This window comes from Leptonychotes weddellii, chromosome 5 (assembly GCF_054177405.1).
Source record: "Leptonychotes weddellii isolate Sample4059 chromosome 5, ASM5417740v2, whole genome shotgun sequence".
Classification (NCBI taxonomy): domain Eukaryota; kingdom Metazoa; phylum Chordata; class Mammalia; order Carnivora; family Phocidae; genus Leptonychotes; species Leptonychotes weddellii.
Genome location: NC_138373.1, coordinates 131,585,306 through 131,595,297, shown reverse-complemented (window position 1 = coordinate 131,595,297; position 9,992 = coordinate 131,585,306).

Genomic DNA, 9,992 nt, shown 5'->3' with positions numbered 1-9,992 from the left:
CTGATTTTATAAAAGAACACACCTAAAATTAGGCTAGATTTTCCCTCTGGCTGGCACAATTATAGCAGGATGTGTTTGGCATTATTTTCCTACACCCCATTACAAGTCAGTGCCAAAGGAATCCCCAAACATCTGGGTACTGTTTTACTTTGCTCTGACGACAGTTGAGGATTCGGTGCCTCCTGCTTCTTCTCAACTGGAAAGGACATTCATTTCTGCCCAGCTCAAAGTTTATCTCCCTTGCACCAGAATGTGCATTCTACCATTAAGTCTAAAACTGCCTTGACATATTGTTATAATAGCTCATGGATGTGGTAAGTTTATTGTGACCTTATGTGAAACATGGGAAAAGGTGTGATCCGGCTGCCCCTTGGTGTGTTCTCACATGGGCACAGCAAATCCCACTTCTTTGCTTTGAGCACTATAGCCAAGGGGCTTATTAACTGCTTTTCCTTCTACTACCTTTTCATACGCTGCTAAATTATATTCCCCCTTTTGTTTAGACATAATTGAGCTCGAGAGCCATTTTGTCCTCAGTCCTTCCCGTACAACTGAATTCTGCAGTGCAGCTACACCATGGGAGAGTGGCCAAAGATCCCATTTGGTAGGGAAAAAAAAAATCAGCAGAAACATTTTAGCTTTTTATGTTTTGATATTTGCGCAGTGCTGCAAAAGATATCCAATATGGTAACCATTGAGGACTTACTAGATGGCAATACCGTGCTTGCTATTTTACCCAATTATGTTTGATCTTCAGGACCTTATTAAAGAAGATGATACAATGAGAAAAATGAGTCAGAGATGAACTTATCCAAAGTCCATAGAGAAAACAAGAAGCAATTCTAGGTTTTGAATTTTGAGTAAAAAGTTTGAGGAATGCATTTATTCAATGTTATGTTCATGGCCAAATTCTATACTTCTTTCTTCAGGCAGGTTTTGGGCAGCTACACCGAGCCAAGTATTGTCCTGGCACTGGGACTATACCACAGAAGAGGCCAGAGGCAATCCCAGCATTTGCGGAGCTCCCAATCAACCAAGGAGACAGACACTGAGAAATGCATTTCACAAAACAAAGATATTCTGTGTGCGAATATTCATAGGCTCCTCCTCCCTCAGATAGCCAAGTGGGAAATAAGAGCCTATTTCCCATTCTACCCCCCACCAACACAGTAAGAGAAAGAGAATTGTACTGGAAGAGAAAGAAGATCAGTCTACATAAGAATACATATCTTGCAATTTTTATTATCAAATATAGTACTATTAGAAACTATAAAGCATAAAAACATATATATAGACAAACAAACTATACTGGGTTGAATATCCACACACCCATCATTCGAGCCTAGAAATACCCTTTAAGATTCAATCTACTCATTCTTGAGGTGTCAGAGAAGTCAGAGTCGGTCGAAATTCTGAAAGAATTAACAGAATCATGCTGCTTACAAGAATAATTATTTATAGTTGACTACCATTAATAGCTTATAAACTTAATCAACCTATAGTTAAATAACATATTTAAGTTATTTTAATCATTAATTATATGGTATACTATGAATATGTAAGAGCATGCCAATAAACATGGTTCCTTTTAAAAGCTCTGGCTGATTCAAACAGAACTTCACTTGGTAGCACAAATGTTAAGTGTTCTGACCAGGGCTAAGACAGGATAGCAATTCATGAGGGATTCATGCAGAAAATTAAAGCAGGGTCAAAGTGAGCGGCCAGCCTAGTTACTCTGACCCAGAAGCTGAGAGCAGAAAAAAGAAAATATTCTTAGCCTAAGTAAAGTTTATATAACCTAACAAAAAAAATTACAGCTCTTAAGTCCCAGCTAATGCTGAGATCCTTTCAGAAACCTATCCATTCATGGCATGGAGTAAGCTATTCAACAACATTAACTCATATAACTACAGCATTAAGGAAAACCTATAGCAAAGCAATTCGTTCAAAATTAAGGAAAACATGGATGATTGTTTAGATTGTTATTTTCAACCATTCACTCATCGGCATTTAAAGTGGTTTTATTTCCTACCACAAAAAATGTTACTGTTTTATGAATAAACAGTTTAATCTTCAGCAAGCTCCTTTGCTCTAATTTATGACACCTGGTCCAGAAAAATCCCAAGGCAGCCAGAGAGCTTAGTCACAGACGGCAGCCCTGGAGGTAGCAGATAGTAAAGGGCTCAGACTTCAAAGAGTTAGAGATGTGCCACATTGTAATAAAAAGGATGTTGCACACATCATAAGCGGCAGAAAGGGCCAGAAGCTCAGAAAGGAAAATGTGGAGATAAGTCAACTTCTGCTGGTGTTGTGTTTTCAAAGTTCCCTTACTTGTCAGCAATCATCCAGGCACCCAGACATTCCCTCCTTTTCTGTGCCTGTGAACCCAAATTAACTTTATCTCCAACAACCTCCCTCTCCTACCAGTGCCCCTCTATTCAAAACTCCCTTTCAGGAAGCTGGAAGAGAAAGACTTTCACAGTTTGGTAGTTTTTTCTTTTGGGTTGTACTTTGCATAACCGTGCTATATTCCCACATTTATCCAAAAGCATTTTTTTAAAGATTTATTTATTTGAGAGAGAAAGAGAGAGAGAGAGAATGGGGGGAGGGGGCAGAGGGAGAGAGTCTTAAGCAGACTCCATGCTAAGTGCAGAGCCCAACACTGGGCTTGATCTCACTACCCTGAGATCACTACCTGAGCCGAAACTGAGTCAGACACTTAACTGACTGCACCACCCAGGCGCCTCCTGAAAGCTTTTAAAAACGTTACAAGGTCTCTATCTTTTAGGTTGGTCTCCTTTGATGTTGGCTCCACTCAGACAGGTATCTTCCACAAAATGGCCCCCAGCAGGTATAGGGTTGCATAGTCTTTCAGGGACACAGTTCAAAAAAAGATTCCTCTCTCGCCAGCATCCCTGGTCATTCCAGAAAAAGGATTCTGATTGACTGACACTGGGTTTCATGCCTGAACCCCATTGCTGGAGAGGAAAGTAGGACATGCCTTAATTTGGGGCACAATTAGGAAGAGAAGGAACAATTTCTAGAACAAAATAGGGAGGCAATCTATTACCAGAAGAGCAAGGATGCAAGGCTCAAAAAAGCCAATTTCCGGAAGCAGTCTGAAAGGAAACTATTGGAGAACTAGGGAATGAACATTCCCTCAGTGACCCAGATCTCAGAGAGGCAATAGGAAGATACCAAAGTATTCTGCAAAGGACAGTGCTTGGTAATTACCTTTCACCAGATGGTGATTTTGGGGATAGAGAATGGTGAGGCAACCAAGATGTTAAAAATAACAGAAAGCAACTATTACTCCTGAAGCTGATGGGAGCAGGTGGTATACCTGGCCTAGAAACCAGTGAGTTTGACAGGAACTGAGACCCACAGAAAGCGGAGCCACGTGGCAGGGGCTGGCACCATGGAGGAAATGTAGCCACAACAGGGATGCCCCCCATGGTGGAGAGATGGGGACACATACCCCAGTGCTGTCTTCCTTCCTCCCTCTGGCTGCTCTCCAGTCTATCCCATTGGCTGAAGGGAATCAAAAGTAATTGACCAATGTGTAAGTTTATGTCCTCTGGGAAGTAGATGTCAAGAAGGAATTAGATGTGCAAGAGATTTATTGGAGCTAACACCTATGGATGATAAAGGGGAGGAGGCATTGGAGTAGCAGGGAAAGCCTTCAAACCCAGGGCTAACATGACCTCAAATTAACGTTATCTCTAACAACCTCCTATGAAAGGAGAGGCAGATCAGAGCACTGGGTAGTAGGGACCTCAGAAGGTCACAGAGCTTCAGGAAAGACTCCAAGACTGAAGCACATCCTGCAGGCACTCAGCTTCCGAAACTCCCTGTGGCAAGTCCTTTCTTGAAGGGAGGTATGGGCATCTTATCCTCCATGGCTGCTGCCGTGAGGGAGCCTGGAAACACAGATTGCTAATTTCGAACCCTAAAATGCAGATCCGAGTGGGAGGAGGAGGAAGGGAGCTAAGAGCAGACAGGCTAATGACTGGCACGCGGGTAAAGGAAGTATAGACTGAGTCATTAGAGGCAGTAATCATGGTATATAACGTCTTCCCATGCTTAGATTGAGAAGCATACATCTAGAATTAAAATTGTTGAATGATTTTTTTAAGAAACCAACTTTATTAAGTAAAACAAATTTTATGTTTAAGGACTTTAAGAACTCATATGAGCAACTTAAAAAAGAAAGCAGTATTATGGACTAAAGAACGCAAAGCTGGAGCAAACCTTACAGCCCCTGATCCAGCCAACTTCCTTTTCTTTTTTTTTTTTAAGATTTTTTTTTTAATTTATTTAACAGAGAGAGAGAGAAAGCACAAGCAGGGGGAGCAGCAGAGGCAGAGGGAGAAGGCTCCCTGCCCTGTTATGTAGGGAACCCAATGAGGGGCTTGATCCAGAACCCTGGGATCATGACCTAAGCCAAAGGCAGACACTTACACAGAGCCACCCAGGAGCCCCTCAGCCAACTCCTTTTATAAATATTGAAACAGCCTCAGATAGATTGAGTGAGAGATGTTCCCATTCAGACAACTAGCTTGTGACAGAATCAAGGCTAGAACCCCAATTTTTTGACTCTTGCAAAATGCTCACATCAGGCATCTAATCATGTCTAGCTTAATTTAAAAGCTAATGCTTGAAAGTTCTATACAACAGAAACTAGACAATTTTGTGTTTTATTCCACTGTGTGAAATAGAAAAAAAACAGCCTCACTGACAATTTCTTCCTTATGCTGACTTTATTAAAAGTGAAATTAAAAACAACCAGCTCCCAGAATAAGTAAACATATCTACTTTATCACTTTGACAAGCTTAACAAATCCCTAATACTTTATAAGTTATTAGGTTGAAATGTGTCAACGGAGATACAATCAACTAATTGATCTATTTTTTCTATTTTTGTAGCAGTTATGAATACATCTATGAATATACTTTAAGTAGTTTTCTCATTAAGAACAATGGCACAACTAAGGCATATTAAAAAGGTCTCAGATCAAGAGTAATTTACACAAATAGTTGCAATGAAACTTCAATTGTCTCTATTGGGATTGTGGTACCATCCAGTAACAGACTCCTTGAAGATTTCTAAACATATGTCAGTTTACCTGTCCTTTGCTGAATAGGCACAGTGGTTTTATCACTGTTTAGCTGTTATAAAATGTTGGACTGTAAAATGTCAATTGTATAATATATTTGCTTACAGATAGTTACATCCTCAAAAGGTGTAGTTTAATCTCTTAGTATCCTAAGGACAGACTCTGGGGCATTATATAAATACATCTTAGAAAAACTGCTCCCAGAACATATTCAAACACACACATGCATTATCATCTGCATCTTGTGGAAATCCTGCTGCATTCAATTTCACTACGAAAGGCATACAAGGACATAAAAGGTTAAAGCTACAGAACTAAGAGATTGGATCAGTGTCTCTGGAGCAATGTTATTTTAACTTTATTTTCTGAAGGATAAGTTTCAGACCTTGCTAAGTGAAATGCTTAAGAAGTCCATGGAAACTAAGAGGAAATGACAGAAAAATATAGACACAGTTTAAATCCTTAAGAAATTCAAGAAGAATTTTGTAAAAATATAGTCACTGTAACCTAATGAATAAACACGGTAGTAAAAGATCATCAATTTATGAAAATGCTTTACAGACTATCTCTGAGCTAGTTACACAGACTATAATTACAGTTTCTCTAGCTTAAAGCCTGGTGAAAATTAAAAACACTGCATTTGTCTTTGAAAACAAATTCAGACAGTAGTAATATTTAGGATAAGAGCCATGGAAATCACACCATATACTGTTCAGTAAGATTAAAACTGTGTCAAAATGAAATTTTCAAAGTAACTGCCAAATGTATATTTCCATAATATGTACTTTCAACAAAGGCTCTAAGCTATCTCGATCTTAAAAATGTATTTGGTGTACCAAGATACAAGTATCTGGTCATGTTTCACCAAAAGTATTCACATCTTGGATATACTGTCAGCATACAAGTCAGCCATCAAAAAGAGTGAAATCTTGCCGTTTGCAACAACGTGGATGGAACTAGAGTGTATTATGCTAAGCAAAATAAGTCAGTCAGAGGAAGACAAATACCATATGATCTCACTCATATGTGGAATTTAAGAAGCAAAACAGATGAACATAGTGGAAGGGAAGGAAAAATAAAATGGGATAAAAACAGAGAGGGAGGCAAACCATAAGACACTCTTAACTATAGAGAACAAATAGAGGGTTGCTGGAGGGGAGAAGGGTGGAGGGATTCACTAAATGGGTGATGGGCATTAAGGAGGGCACTTGTTGGGATGAGCACTGGGTGTTATATGTAAATGATGAATCACTAAACTTTACTCCTGAAACCAATACTACACTAGATGTTAACTGACTTGAATTTAAATAAAAAATTAAATGAAATATTTCTAAATTTTTGCTTCTATAAAAAAAAGTTTTTATTTCAAAGGCAATTGGTAAAATTCTGGGCATTTTGTAGGTTTTCAGGAAAACACTATTTACAGGAGAAAATAAAAGCCTTTAATGATTGGGCGCCTGGGTGGCGCAGTTGGTTAAGCGACTGTCTTCGGCTCGGGTCATGATCCTGGAGTCCCGGGATGGAGTCCCGCATCGGGCTCCCTGCTCGGCAGGGAGCCTGCTTCTCCCTCTGACCCTCCCCCCTCTCATGTGCTCTCTCTCTCTCATTCTCTCTGTCTCAAATAAATAAATAAAATCTTTAAAAAAAAAAAAGCCTTTAATGATTTATGAGTCATGAGAATTTCTTTTCTAAATGGTCTATCTAGGGAAAACATATAATAGTTTTAAACTCCACATTGGGTTCTACATAGCTCTCCCAAATATCCAACAAATCATAATAGAGTTTCTGCTGTCCTGATGTTTGAAAAATTTAAAAAATATTTGCATTTCCCTAAGATCCTGTACTTTAAAAAATAACACCTCTTATTCTTTCCTTTCAATTTATAATTTGATTTATTCATTTCCAGATAAAGTGTTGCAACTGTACTTTTATGTAACAGTGTTTTTATGTAATATCTCCATCCTGTGACGGTTTGTACTTTGTATCATTGAATATGCATTTTCTCCTGTTTGATTGAATATAAGCCAGATATGCCAGGGGGAATCCTAGTCCTACTCTACCCCTTCCCTCCCAGTTCCTTCATACCGTCCCTTAGAGGGAAGAATGCTGCTGATACATCAGGTTTTAGGGCATTTTATTTTTTGCTGTGTCCAAAGAGCTAGGGGTGAGTAGGCAGTTGCCATGCCAAGTTCAATGTTCTCAAGTTAACATTGGCATGCAGGCATGAAACTTCCAGAGGATTTCATAAGATAAAGAAAGATAACCTTAGTAGCAGCTCTCTCCTGGGACTTGGCACTCCACACTTACGCGCTTGAAGATTTCAGTGGCAGGGTAGTTATATCAATTAGGAAAATCTAGGTTACAGTGCAGTAATAAAAATTCCCTGACTCTCTGTGGCTTACACAAGAAAGATGTCTTTCTCACTCATGCTACACACATAAGTCATTTGAGGTCAGAAGTAGATGGCAATATCAGAACCACTCAGAGTCATAGAACCATGACTTTTAGCCACTTACTATGCATGCTGATATATAAAATTGCCTCTACTTTATTAAGAATATCATTTCTATACTTTAAGTGTCAGTCTACATGAGAGTGGAGATAAAATGTTTAAAAAGTCATGCAGTAATTGTAGTCAGAGGCAGCATTTAAAAAAATCAGCCACAAAGTACAAAGAAGACATCTTTGATGTTCTCCAACAGATATCATTTTGTTGGTGGGAATCAAACTGAAAGTTAGTCTTTCTTCCAAAAGGAGTTGAGATACAATCCAACCTACTACCTCAGGATCAGTGAAAAACAGACAAGAACCAGAGTGTGTGCAGCAAGGGTCAGAAAGCAGTAAATCTCTGCATATTCAGATGACAGGATCATTCCTGGCAAATACGTAATTGCAGAAAGCATTTTGAAGACTTGAGCATATTAAGCCATTATAATAAGGATTTGATGATATTTGGTTATTGTTATTGTAGGACTATTTAATTTTTTCTATCTTTCAGTATTTTGCAAGTATTCTAAAACAGAAATGTATTTTGTAGAAAAAAATTGAAATAACCAATTGATGAGTCCTCTTATTTAAAAAATTTTATGCATTTTAAGGATCTTGTTATAAGGAAATAATTTAAATATATAATGGCATGGGGCACAAAGAAAAGGGTCTATAGAATTTGGGGGGAGAGGTGGAGAGAGGGAGAGAGAAAGAGAGAGGAGACAGAGAGAGAGAGAGAGAGAGAGAGTTTGCATAAAGGAATTCTCTAAGTGTTCCCACAAAATCCCTTGGTGGAATTGGAATAGAAGGTTATATCAGATCTCCACCATATATTATTTGTGGTAGACTCTAAATGTTTACGTTTCTATTAACGGTATAGCAAAATGTCAATAACTCCAGTTCCATAGAGTTGGGCCCATCATTTACAATAATAATTTGTTGTCTTTTTAATATCATAAATTAACAAACCCTATCCGGGTACTGTTACACATTGTGCTGTGTTCTCACTTCTGGAGCTTGTTCGGGTTTTGTTTTTTAAAACTACAGCTGTCATCTTGTTGGGGTGCTGATCTCTAGTGTTTTCTGGTTGTGGTGCTGAGAAGTACACTCATAGAAACTTTTCAGTAGATATATTTAAAGCTCCAGGGGTGGTAGGGTCCAAAGGTCACTGCATGACACGGTTGGCCTTGAGAGTGGTTGGCTGCTGATTTTGCCTCTCTGAATTCCCCTTCTACAATGGAGATTGTTCACTGATAATAAAAATCTGTACCAGATTTTTTAATTTAAGGATAAAAAAAGAAATTTGGACCCAAATTTTAATTATAGCCAAAGTCCAGAGCTCAGAATATGATGACAAAGAGAAAGAGTGATCCAGGTCCTGCCCCAGGAAAAGACAAATTTTCAAAAAGCAATTGCTAGAAGTCCATGAAAAAGCTGGACCCTTGACACTGAGGCTCATAGAATCAGCAAAGATTCTTTGCTCAAGCTTAGCCTGAGAGCAGCAGAGCAGCCTCTCTTCAAGGGGCAGTGCAGGCATGACAGTAAAGACAACTGTAATTAAGAACAGATGATAAAGGTACTTCCCCTATTTTTATGGGTACTGCATGAACTTCAAAGATCTCCATGTGTTTCTAGAGATAGGAGACTCCTCCTTTCAACAATATAGGAGTTTGAGTTTCCTAAGAGTTGAGATCTCAGCAACAGATTTTATTCAATAGAAGCAAATGTGATTGCTTTGCCCAAGAAGGGGCCACTTGTTTTGTTTCATTTTTAATTAAAATATTTTCTACATATAATATTGTATAAACTTAAGGTGTATAGCATGTTAATTTGTTACACTTATATACTGTAATGGGACTGTCATTGTAGCAATAATTAGCACCTCTATTACGTTACATAATTATCCAAAAACAAAAACAAGGAACCTGGGTGGCACAGCCGGTTAAGGGTCCAACTCCTGGTTTCAACCCAGGTCGTGATCTCAGGATCATGAGATCAAGCCCTGCATCAGTGCTCAACTCGGAGTCTGTTTAAGACTCCCTCTTCCTCTCCCTCTGCCCCTCTCCTTCACTCTCTCTCTCAAGTAAATAAATAAATAAATTGTTAAAAAAATAAAAATATTAAACAAACAAGGAAGATGAGGTCTCTGCCCTCAAACTACCTTTGACATTCTGCCTCCAAAGTTGTTCCTTCCTGGCTTAGAATCCTCTTAAGATTCTTTCCAGTATAGTTCTCATTTTTTTTTATTTTATTTTTTTATTCTTATGTTAATCCCCATACATTACATCATTATTTTTAGATGAAGTGTTCCATGATTCATTGTTTGTGCATAACACCCAGTGCTCCATGCAGAATGTGCCCTCCTCAATACCCACCACCAGGCTAACC